Source organism: Pinus tabuliformis, chromosome 6 (assembly GCF_031772625.1).
Source record: "Pinus tabuliformis cultivar Carrire ecotype Pingquan chromosome 6, CPIR1, whole genome shotgun sequence".
NCBI lineage: Eukaryota > Viridiplantae > Streptophyta > Pinopsida > Pinales > Pinaceae > Pinus > Pinus tabuliformis.
Genome location: NC_142292.1, coordinates 1847072075 through 1847085908, shown reverse-complemented (window position 1 = coordinate 1847085908; position 13834 = coordinate 1847072075).

The window sequence follows — 13834 nt, the reverse complement described above, 5'->3', positions numbered from 1 at the left end:
AGCCTCAAATTTTCCATGAGTGGTGAGCCATGGGTGAGTAGCACACTATTAAAGTTACATCATGTTTAAATTCCTTTTACATGATGAGATTATTCTCCATTAGGGTTGATACATCATCACAAGGGAGACTGGCATATTTTTTTGGGGGAGCGGTGAAATTTGTAACACAATTCAAGTGACATACACCTCCAATGTAAATGACATCATTATATGTTTGTGTCAATTTTTCAAATAGGTTATTTATAGACAACAAATTAAGTGTACTTGGACTTCATCTTTTCATGGCCTTGACTCTAAGATGGATTTGTACTAGGAACACTTCATGCAAATGAGAGGGGGCCTTATTGTTTAACTCATACACACAAGAACACTAGATGTTGCCCTTCAGATCCCCCTTGGTGGGTTTAAAGTGGGTTTACATTAGCATCTAGTTGAAACTAATCATCATGACATTCCTCTTCTCAATAACATCTTCTAGCTTTTCCATATACATGAGATTGAGTTAGAGGATCACCTCATTTGTAGATGCTCCATTTATTATGGGATTCAAGGGATGTTCTATTTTTTTATTATCAAGATTTAGATGGGTTGTTGTCTACTTTCTTTCAATACATGTCTAACTCTTTTTATGAGGGAGGTCCTTGGATTTAGATCTTTATATAAGACCTTATGTGGCCTTCCCTTTTGAACTCTTCTAAGGTGGTCACCTCCTTCCATGTTGCCTTGCCTACTTAGGGCCAAAATTGACAAACCCATATTCAAACTTCTTCAACTATCAAATTGGTGGGGCCTCATACATCTTCTTGAACCCCTCAATGGGACATTCTTTCTTCAAAGAGACTTTTGAGGATTTCCCATTGCAAATTGCAGGTTGGATGTCATAGGACCTATTACCCCACTTTCTATATGAGTTTTTAGAGGATAGTTTTAAATTTTGATTGACATCTCAACCCATGTGATTCTTGTGACATTAATCATTTTCCAACCAAGGTATATGGATGGATGTATAACCTATTTGATGACAACTTGCCTTGGCCATCTAGAACACTAGGTGTGGCAAGATGTTGCTTTAGCGACCACATCTAGCTTGATATCTATAATCCATGTGTATATAATATCTCTAATATATATTATTTTTATTATGATCACTTAAAAACTCTATTCTAACTCTTAAATGCTTGGGCTATAAATTCTAAAGTGAATGGTTCCATAATGTTTCATAATTTTATTCACATAAATGTTTGATATTGATGGTTTGATATGTACATGGTGATTTGGATAAGTACTACGCATCCTATCTTAGTATACCCTTATTTCTCTTAGTCAAAATTCATCCCACTTAATTCCATAGAATATTCATTTTTTTTCATCATCATGTCCCCCCCTATGATTCCTGCTCGCAAGAAATCAATAAGTTAATCCATAAAACTTACTCTGTAAACCACTCCATTTTCAGTTTTATCGGCATGCTTTCATGTCGATATTTTGATCTCAATGATATCAGTTGTGCAAGTTCATTGAACAAGCTTCATTACATTATGCTCTTCGTCTACCCAAGCTTAATCCACTCCATTTTCAGTTTTATCACCGTGCTTTCATATCGGGGTTTTGATCTCAATGATATCGGTTGTGCAAGTTCATTGAACGGGCTTCATTATATTATGCTTTGTGTCTGCACAAGTTTAACACCCTGACATCAAATGGCAAGAAAAGGAAATTACATGTATGATGAATCACTTGGCAAGTAGAGTCATTACATGGTCATGAGATAGTGGCCGACCATTGATGGCGCCCACAAAGTCACCCAGCTGGACGATTCTATGAAGAGGGTTAGCAATTTCTTCTATGGGGGATTCTGTCTTCTTTCATGGATCTGTTTCCTCCATTTCTTTTACTTTTGGCCCGTCCTCAGACATCGCTCTTGTTACCTTAAAGTTCAACCAAGTATGTACACACTTTCTATAAATCTTGCACAATGAAAATTTAATTCGCGTTTTTAGGGTATATGAAATTGCAATGATTTCTCTTTGCTACTTTTCGAAATCAATCTTAACTAATGTCGTATCAAATCAAGATTTTGATCTTTACTATTCAAGGAGAACCAAATCAATGCTATATGCCCTAAACTAAAAGAAGTAGTCACCTACTGATCTTAGTGTTTTTTTTTATCGTTGATGACCCTCCTCTGCAATTGACCAAATTTGGGGAGAAACATCCCTTTGTTCCCTTGCTTATCTATTTTTTCAAAGTAGTTTGCTGAGATTAATGGAAATTGATCTGATGTTTTTTTGGAATAGATACTACATCGGATCTTTTTCCTTTACAAAATACTCTATGACCACTCATTTCATAAATTCAGTACTTTCTTCCTTGTATGATCAACAGTTTGATGAATCATATGCATTCCTAGAGTTTCGATTTGAAGGAAATCTGCATGTTAGCCAGTTTTCTCAATATGAGAAACATCATTGCGCAGAGATGGATAGATAATTGTTTCTCGAGAGTTATCATTCTAAAATTTGGGTATTCAATTCCCTACCTATTACTAAGATTTATACATCTATGCTTAAATATTTTAATAAAAGTTTGGATACTTCTTCTGTCCACACCTCTATATTCTTTCCAAATTAGAGCATGCTCAAAATGCCCCTGTTTCCATGATAAAAACACATACATTTCATTAACTATTCTGTTTTCTTGGCATGCATTTCATTTATTTCTGGTCATTTGGTTGTTTTCAAAGTTTGTTTTTCATGTCTCTGGGTTTGATTTGTAATTCTCGAGAAAAAAGACTTTTGAAAAACATAGTGACTAAATCACTCCTAAATTGTTGCAATATGGCTGTGCTTTCAAAGCTCACCCTTACTGGATTCAACAGAGGTTTTCAAGAGAAATTAAAATAAACAAAGAATAGAATGAGCAGCAACCTAAAATAATCAAGAAAAACAGTTAAATTGCTTCTACCCCTCTGTTTTATGCAAAATACTCTGCTACAACAAGCATCTAACAGTTATAGTATACAACCCCTTTGCAGTAAATGAAACAACTAATAATAAATTCACACTATAAATTAGACATAGACGTTTTAAAATTGGACACAAATTTTCTTGGGGTGAAAAATACTCTAGGTTGCATTCTTAGCATCTCACAAATCAATATTTTCTGTTCACATGAATAATTAAACTCAAGAGGAGTTTCACTCGTCTGACAATGGTCCTTTCTTCTAGTGAGTTTTCAGAGTCTTCAGTTTAGGGTGTTGAGCTAGACTGGACCTCTTCCTTCACCTGAACTTGAATGCATGAACTCCACCTAGAGCCATCTTCTCTGATGCCATTTTTACCATAAAGATAGCATGTCACTGGTGGTTAGGGTTTCCTAATGTAAGTGCTTGGTATCTTTCCACAGGATGCAATGACAACGTAGCATTTTGTCCATGTCAGCTAACTTTTAGTTCATGTCTTTGTTTCTATGATTTTCATTATGAATCAGAGTTAGAGTACAATATTTGATGACTATAGATGTCATTAGTTTAAGATAGTCAAAATAGACAATTTTTTATGGTAAGGAGAAATAACATTAATATATGAAACAAAAGCACATCAAGAGTGAATACAAACACCTAAGAGTTCCCTTGCCAATAGGCATTTTGTTTAGGAGCCTCAACAGTAAAAGTCTTAGTTGTTTCAAAATGCATGCATGAATGAGTGTTTATAACGTTATGCATCTTGTGGCTATTGGAAAAAATCTTGCTAAAATGTTTCATACTTGGTTGCCTCTTTAGCCACTAACACAACTTGGCAAAATTGAGAATCCCATAAATGCAACTGGATACTTATAGCCTTCTTTCTTTCACCTTAAAATTGTAGAATCCATATTCAATTGTACCAAGTCCAACCTCCTTGTGGAAACAAAATTGCTAATGAGAAACCTGAAATTTACATTTACTGGTGCAAAATATAAATGTACAATAAGTTAGAAATCGAATAGGTGTTACATGGCATCATACTTGTAGGGTTATAGTTGGTTGGAAATTATTTATTGTAAAGGAATTCTCATGCCCAAGAGAGTACACTAGTCGAGGTGGATACATGTAGTTTATTTCAAACTTAGTCCTATCTATCTAGTTACAATTAAGTGTGCCTTGCATGTAGTGTTATCCACTTACACACAAATTATTATGTCTTGCTTAAGAAATTATGTTCAAGGTTCAGTTAGAGTGAGCATGCATGCCTATTGTTGGTGAAGAGTGGGGCTTTGTTATTGCTCAAACTCTCACCATGTTTAGAAGTCTAAACCATAAATGTAAGAGCATAGAGGCAACTTCTAGGTGAGGCTTCTAAGGTCAAAGCAGGTGGCTTGCCTAGTAGTTGCCTCCAGGATCTTATGATTATGGCAACTTTAGAATTTTCAATGTAGTGAGAATTTGAGTGGTGATAGGACATTACTTAAAAGGATGGTACATCTATTTAATTAGTCTTCAGAGATGGATAAATAGGTTTGATCACGGGGCTTCATTCTCCTTTCTACTTGTAATTTGTTCTTGGGATTTGATGTGAATACAATTAGTAGTTTAACCCTCTTCTCTTTTATATCCTGGATTCGAAGCATTTTGGGACCTAGGATAAATATGTTATTCCTTTATTTAAATTCCATTTTTTGTATTACTGGTACCTTGCCAATCAACTAGAGTCTTCTGCATGAAGTTCAAATCTAGCTAGCTATAAGTTGGACTAAATGGAGTTTTAATAGATCTTAATAATACACATTGTTTTGATTATAATATAGGAAATTTATTAGATCAAATGACCTTGACATTTTAGGGTGCCTTTATCGAGGAAGAATGAGTATGTATTCCCGATCTTGGCCTGAACCCTAATTGGACTTGATCCCAAGTGATCAAGTTGTTGAACATCATGAATCCTACTCATAGGGAGTATGGCAGTACATGATGCGTCCATTGGTAGTGCTATGGTCTCTAACCACTTTTCCCAACTCACTGGCTAGATGAGAGGTACTTCTCGTTTGTCCCAAACTACATGGGCAAGATGATGCTAGAACACCAGCTGGGAAATAATATATCACATCCTGCTCACAACCACACATAGGGAAAGGAGAAACCACATCCTACAAACATATGTCACAACCACACTTAGGGAAAGGATAAACCACATCCTACAGTCACATGTCACAACCATTGTAGGGAAAGGGTAAACCACATCCTACATGCATGCAAACCACCGAGAGTAGGGAAAGGATGAACCGCATCCTACATGCATGCCAATCATCAATGGTTGGAAGGATCCTACACGTGGGGAAAGGATGAACCACATCCCACTGACATGTCAACCATCGATTATAGGGAATGAGCATCCTACATGTGGGCAAAGGATGAACCACGTCCCACCGACATGTCCACATGTGACAACCAGAAGATGCCTATATGCATCTCTCACTGGGGTGTCCGCACAAGAAGGTGAACCACTCATCCTGCTTATATGCCATAGGAGAAGGTGAACCACTCATCATATGCATGTCTCATCAATCGTAGGAAAAGGTGAACCACTCACCATACGCACATGTGTCATCAATCGTAGGGCAAGGTGAACCACTCACCATACACACATGTGTCATCAATCATAGGGGAAGGTGAACCACTCACCCTACACACATGTCAATCATCATGGGGTATCACAGGGGAAGGTGAACCACTCACCTTGTACACAGTGCACCTTTAGGAGAAGGTGAACCACTCACACTATGGTTGCTTATAGCTAAAGAAGTACCCCAAACCCCCAGGAGCTCCCAAATCTTAATGTTCAACCGAGACCCTCATAGTAAGGTCTATCAATGACTTCTCGCCTCTCTTTGAAATAATCTTTATAGGAGGCTTTGAGAGGGATGGTGGTAATCCTGTACATCCATCCTATAATGTTGGAACTTGATCATATCCCAAATAAAGTGGTACCTGATGCCAAGCAGTGGTTTCCAATATGTGCTCCAATGACTTACTGAAGAGCTTTCTCAAATGCTTTCATAATAAGCCATGATTGCTACTTTATTCATTCAGCCTCAATGGAGTTCCTAGAGCCATAGACTTCAGTATTTAATTCATCCATGCAATAAAGGTGGATCTCAAGAGATACATCACATATTGTCAATCTAGCAATGTTCGATAGTGCACTTCAAATCATAGATAATAGAGTCACAGGGATACCTCATTAAGCAATTTTCCAATATATGAGGCTTATCCATAGAAATAAACAAGGATCCACAAGATATATGAATGCAGACCAAAAACTTTTAAGGGTAGGGAACAATGCAACATGGTAAGGTCTTCCACCTTGACTTTAAGAGTCAACTTCTTCTTATATTGATAAACATGAGGATCATCATCATCAGTTACTGTATATTTATACTCTAATCAACATATCTTGTCCATACATAAACATCGAGATATCTGCAACCTATCCTTCTGAGGTGACAGAGATCATCGGAGTCATCATACCCAACTGACATAACTTACATTTATCAAAATTTATTGGGTAGGAAAAGTCATCAGGGATTTTGTCGCTCCCTCTAAAGCCTTGCTTCAGGTGTTCACCTAGCCTTGAATCATCAAATTACTTAATTCATGATTTCTTATTCAGGCATCCATATCTTTCTTCAAGGTACCTTTGTTTTCTTGCACATAAGGGTCATTACAAGAAACTGCTTCAAAGTGCTATGCACTTCTTCTCTTAACGGCCAGACTTCCAAGGGTACCCAAAGGTGCCAAGATGACTGCTACCAACACGGTTTCATCAGGTGCTAGGCTTCTTCATACTATCCCTTTTAATAGTCTTTGATCTTTGATTAGAACCTCAGACTTTAATCTAAAGAAAACTCAGATTAGAGCTGTAGACTTCACTGAGAAAGATCGTTTCCAGAGGTACTCATTGTATTATCCTTCAACAGTTGTCATTTCTTTTATCTCAATTACAATACTTCAAGAGAACTAGACTTATTGGAAATGGAATTGCAGAAGATGAGATAATCATAGAACACCCTCAGATCTATTCCATTACTCTAGAGGATTTACACTTCTTCATTGGTTGCCAGGCACCTTATGTGTATGCATCTGACCTTTCCAGCACTGGCAAGCCCCAGAGAGGAGTATGGCTACAAAGATAATTTCTACTCTTTGACTCCTTAAGGCAGTATTTTGGTAGCATATGTGCCTCCAACACACCTCTTTGTACAGCATCAACATTTGTGAGGACTTATGGCTATATGTGTTGAAGAATAACATTTTGACAGAAGAGGTCATATCAGACTTAGTTCTGTCTTGAGTATGATCAAAACAACATGTGCACAACCACAATGCCCCGTAACAAAATTTAAATAAAATGCTCAGAGTATTTATGCTGGACGTAAATCACCTCTAGGCTACAGGCTTTGATCAGATTACAGACTTGTTGCAGATTAATGCACAGATACAAGGTGTTCTTCCTTTCGCTGTGACTATCCTCTCATTCTCAAATTATAATTTTATGCTACTGTCCAAAACTGTAGAGCAAGGTGATGAGTTTTAACTGGAGATCCATCATCGTAGGTCTTCTTTTCGTATAGGAGACTCAACTCCCTTTTCTTTATGATACAGGTTTGAATGTCATTGTGATTAGAATAATGGAACATTGCTCCTTCTTTTCTAGTCTTTATTTGAATGATGAGGAAAGAGAAGTTCAAACTACCTATGCCCATGACTTGTTCCCAATTTTAATTTTGAAGCCTTGACATCAGAATTTCAATATGATACTGTCATCAATAATTTATCAAAATATCATAACTGTCTCGGACTGCAAGTATGCCATACCAATACTTCTCCTAATGTTGACTGTAAGTATGTATGTGTGATGATGCCAATGTTAACCTGCCTGCAAGTGAGATGCCAGAATAGTGTTCTTTATTATAGAGGGACAAGAAGTCACACATTTTGCAGGCTTCTTATAACTATACAATGTGCATCAACTTACTCGTTTGAGATGATGATAATACAAAAATATGAACCTGATTGCCATGTCTTACGTATGATTCAGTCATACCAAAGATGTTGTCTGCCATATACTGCTTGAAGTCTGTAGCTTTTCAAGCTGCCTTCCAAAAGATGAAGGGTTACAAGATGTACCGGACTTTTACAAAGCATCAATAAGTGTGCTTAGATTCCATAGTTCAGAAAACAATACTTAAATGCCAAATATTGAGGATGGATGATGTCCAGTATATGATCAGACTGACCAAGCTCGAAACATCCTTCTTCATGGATTAAGACCTCTGTTCAAACTAATTAAATAGATCAAATAATGTTGAAGTTTTAGGACTTCAAAAATTGATACTTGGTCTGAGGAAACCTTTTTTTTTTGCTGGCTTCTTGTCTGTCCTTCAATTTGCAGAGGTAAGGATTCCTTCTCAATCAAGGATGAAGACATAGAAATCCTTAAGTATTATACTTTCTTCACTTGGGCCGAGAGCTTAGAGAATAATCACAAGACTAATTGTTGAATAGTTTCTTTTTGTACAAATCGAAGGACAACTTCAAAAATATTTCCAAACAGAAATTCGGGCCTCTGAGAAAACACTGTTAATTTGATCCCCCTAAATTGTGTTATGCTGAACCCAGAACTCTGATTTGTTTGAAAGATAACTTGGCTTGGTCTGGGCTATTAGATTAGACCCTCAGTCCTCCAGATCAGGGAATATATGCCCTTTAAAATCTTTTCTTTCTTTAGATAAGATTTAAGCCTAGTCATAGATACTATGACTAGAAATCATGCCCAGAATGAGGCCTTAATCTTTATAGATTCTCCTTCCTTACTAGGGCCTGAAACGAAGTTCTTAGTGATTTCTTTCTATCTTGCTTGGGCTTGTCCTCACCTGAGCTCTGATACCATGTTAATTTGTAGGTTAACATGTTCTTTTCTTAGGTCAGTTTCTTCAATATTCAATGTTAGCCCATTTATCAGACCATCTCATTTCCATTAGCAATCATATGAGTCATTATTGATAGTAACCAAAGAAAGAAAATAAACAATATATCCAGAAGACAATCAAGATGAGAGAACACAGGGATATGTCTCAAGCTAGGGAAAATCCCCAAGATGGGGAAAACCCTTGATCAATTCTTCTTACTATTAATATCAAATTTTCAATATAGAGAGTACAATAATTTAAGTGAAAGATTGACTTTGGAGATTCAATATCACTGTCCTTAGATACATAGCTGACTCAACAACACAATTCTTGAGAAGACAATTTGTGCCCTCTTAGGCTTGAGTCATACAGCTGCAAAAGCTTTCGTATTCTAGTGTTCTGGTTAGGGTTTGATGTCAAGTTACTACAACCATCTTTCACTACGATTAGATTGTCTTCCTTCTAGTTGATATGCCTACATACAAGCACCCTCACATGTTGGTACAAGTCTGGTCACTGGTAAGGTTTGTTGGCAGGCTGCTACAACACCCTTTCCTTGCCATCCAAACCTCTTCCTTGACTATGGCCTCCTTCCAAACACTTTTGCTCCAATTCGTTGTTGATCTGGGCTAGTAACCAGCCCCAAAACAAGTGACACAACCTCCTATTCAAGAACTCCAAGTCATGCGACATCCTATCATTCCTTCAGCCCCTTGTCCAAGGTGATCTAGGCCTACGGCCCACCTGAAGCACACAACTAGTGTTGCGGCCTGCTATAGGAGAGAAATCCCAACCAAAGATAAGCCCAAACAACATACAAATGTCCCTCATGAATGCGACTTCCTTTTTACTGCAATTTTGACCTGTTGTAAACGCAGAACCACCCACAAAATAGTCCAAACAAATTCAAACAAGCCTTTAACAGGCTCGACCTCCTTCCTAAGGAACTTGGTCCTTTAGACAGCCCAACCAAGATGTCAATCTATCCCTTCCTTCTTCGCTAGAGCTATCCTTCCTTCTGCGACCATTTCAGAGAGAGAAAATGGGTGATAGGATGTGTCCAATATGGTTGGAGGACACTTCTATTTATAGGATTTGGAGAAGGGTTCCACTTGAATAATTTACCCCAAGCCAACCTTGACAATTTGCATATGTGAGGGATTAAATTCAAAAACATATTTTTCCTTGTCCAAATTTGATGATATTTATGTCGAATTTGGTCCTCTCGAAAAGAGGAATTTAATGCAATAATCATATTCATCAAATCAGATGTCCAAAGTGGAATTTGGCCCTAGTTGTCAATTTTAACACAAACTAACTTCAGTCCTTTGTTGTCTGCTTATTGTGCTTGGAATGAGCCTCAATTGTACCTTTGTTGTTCTCAAACAAACCTTAGAAGATTCAAAAACCAAATTATTATTAATGAGTAAGTGCCTTGTTATCTTGGTTAGGGTTTGTAACCTCAAGGAGGACTTCTTCTTCCCTATCTTCCATTGACCAAACAAACTGGAACTTGGATACACTGCCAAACAATTAATAATAGCCAAAATATTGTAACACACTACTTTACATCTTGACACAAAGGAGGTGGTTATTAGGTTGACCTAACTCCCTAGGTGCAGTTAAACGAATGGGGTCTATTTTTTTTTTCTAAATATATAAATCTCCAAAATATCAGAATGCTTATGATTTACTCCCACACTCCAACCATGACTACCAATGAGGAAATGCATCTCTATTCATAGAGAGATGTTTAACTAATATTTTAAGGGAAGTCCACTAATATAACCAATGGATAAGTAAAACATAGTTATCTACCATTAACCAATCCAAAACACATAAATTATGGGTTGTTCAAGCCACATGTACAATAATCAAGTGAAACAAGCCCCAAATAGAAAGTGTTTGGATCCAATTGCATTGTTAGAAATAGTCTATCAGAGTTAGATGTAGAAGGCTCCATTTGGTTGCAACTAGAAGTAGTCCTCAAGCGCTATGAGAGACATCTCTACCCCCACACCATTCAATAATTTTTAATACAATGGAAGGAAACACCACTTGAGGTGGCACCTTCTAGACTACTAACATTCTACACCAATTTCCACATCTCAACTCTCAAGGATAAGGTTGTTCTCTAAGGGGGTGGACATGTTAGGGTCCTACCTCCCTAACCCTTAACAAATATATTAATATATGGTTATATAAGAAAGGCCATCATTATTAGACAATGATGGTAGTAGTGTGACTGCAACTATTATGAGAGGACTTTCTAGAAGGTTTTCCTCCTCTAGAATGTTCTAGAAGGTTAGAAAGTAGTATATATAGAGGTAAAAACATTGTAAAAGATGCCTTGGATTACTATTGTAACTAAGCTTTACTCTACTAGAGGTTCCCTCCTAGAAGAGGCAAGTGAACATTGTGCTCCTAATAATCAAGGTATCTTATTTTGGTTACCATTACAATTGCATTGAGTATTGTTATTACTTTATACTAAATATATGGATGTTATTTGCATTTATCTTTGTTTCTATAGGGTATATTACACTTATCTCATAATACAAGCTATGAAATCCTCAAACTCTACTTATAGATCATGTGAATTCCATTTACCCTTGCCACGTTATACCATAGAGCTTGTTATATTAATTTCTTATCATAGAGTAGAGGACAACCCCTAGGAGCATTATCAAGGTTTGGAGAGAAGAATACAAACCTTAGAAGAAATATCAAACTCAAGTTATTAGGGTTGGTTGGTTTTAGGTGAAATTACATACCTAGTGTTTGGAGCCTATCCAAATATTGACAGCATTAGATTACTCTCTAAAGCTGCAAAAAGAAATATCTCTCTTGTCCTTGACCTTTGAACACCTTCGATAATTTGAGCTTGGTTTTAGTAGAGTGCCAATGGACATGATATTCTCTCACTGGATAGTCTCATTTACAAGAGATTTATTTACCATGGTCATCTGAAGTCTATCCTTGCAATATAGAGCCACATTTCCCCTGCTTTGAACAAATCAAAAAAACCATTAAACTTTCTTATAAATCAAGGCATCCCTCTAGTATGACATCATCTTCCCTAAACAAACTACATGCATGAACACTAAGCATTGTGGAAAAATATTGATTTTCAATCTTCTTCCATTGATTTTCCATCTAGTAGTCCTAGATTGGATCCTTTCTTGTCCATCAATCAAGGGAGAAGATAGATCATATTACAGTTTAGTCTGATTTAAACTTGCCATCAAATATAGAAAATGTATTATCAATTTATCATTGAATCAATATACTAGGAATATGGGCCAACTCAAGGTTATATCTCCACTACAACTACTATAATTCACATGTCAAAGAAGAGCCTTGGTGTGCATTATTGAATCAGAGGTCGAATTGGGCTTATAGGAATGTTGTAATTCTAAACATGTTGTTCTTAGCTCACTTCCTAGAATGTTATGTCACAGATTTAAGATGCACACTCTGTTCTTTGATAACCCTACTCATATTTTGTTTTTTCATTATATGTGTTCAATCACGCAACTAAGTTTTCCAACGTCATCTGCACTCTTCAAAATTTAATCATTGTTTCCAATAAACTACAATAGAACCTAGGTTGTAACATTTAGCACTAAAAATTCTAACAATTTACCTTACTTGGAAGGAAATTTCTCAAGGGCTTTAGTTAAACATTCTTAGATTCTCAATTGGCACATTATTTCTACCCTTTACTAGCTTCTAGTTGACATACATAGAAACCTACAAAATCTTGGGATTCTACAGAAGTATTGCTGTTGTAACTGCCTTGATATTTAGAATTTACTTAAATAAAGAGAGCTGTCATGATCCCTATAGTACTCAACATCTTTCTGCAAGCAATATTTCTACATTGACATTGCTATGAAGTATGATGTCATGCAGATTAAAGGGTCCCTTGATGCTTTGTTGATGCCTAGCTTGTTCCATCCTATTTTAATTTGATATTTGATGACAGAGTTGTTTTCCTGCTTCAAGTTTGGTAAGATTAAAGCTAATGTAGCTTTCTGATGTGTTTCGTTTCTAGCCTAGACAACATAGACTTATTAATACTACCAAAACACTTTTCATTACACATGACATTGGTGGTACCATAAAAAAATCGAATTTGAGAACGAACAACCATGACATATTTTTCCACTTGGACATTTTTCGGGTATCGTTTTGAGATTTTTTTCAAATTGGACCATTGAAAACAAGACTTTAATATATTTTTCCATGGGAATGAGATATTTTTGATAACATAATATGGAGCATGTATTAAGTCCCTTCTCTCATAGCTTGTAAAATTCTATCTCTTAGAGGTCTTTTCCAATTTCCAGATTCATTGCAAACTCTAACCAACCATGTGCCAAGATTTGTATTATGTAATGTGTATGAATCATGCCAAACCCTCCCTTTTTGTAGCCATCTCTTGAATCAAGCAACTAATAACATAAGTTTCTGCTTTTGCCTTGCACCAATAAAAAAGTTCTGAGAAGACTGGCCATTCGTAAGTAATGTATTTGGGAAAGAATATAACATGACTAGTAGGCATGTATAGTAGCTAGCACTCTTGAAGTGTAGCCCATCATAGGCCTCTTTATATCATGTGTTTATTTAGGGGTGAATTCATCCCCATTTGGGAGGGAATCCTCACCCATTGCATGTTTATTATTTGGTTTCCTAAATGAATCTGAATATCCAAATTGTAGAAATATAGCATTTTGTCAAAATTGTGGTTGTAAGTTTCTTTGAGTATTACTTCAAAGTCTCTCTACCACAATCATTGTTGCCTTGTTCTAAATTTGCTTCCTAATCCCTTGATATCTGGATCCACTGAAGATGGAAATTATATAGATATATGCACCATTGTATT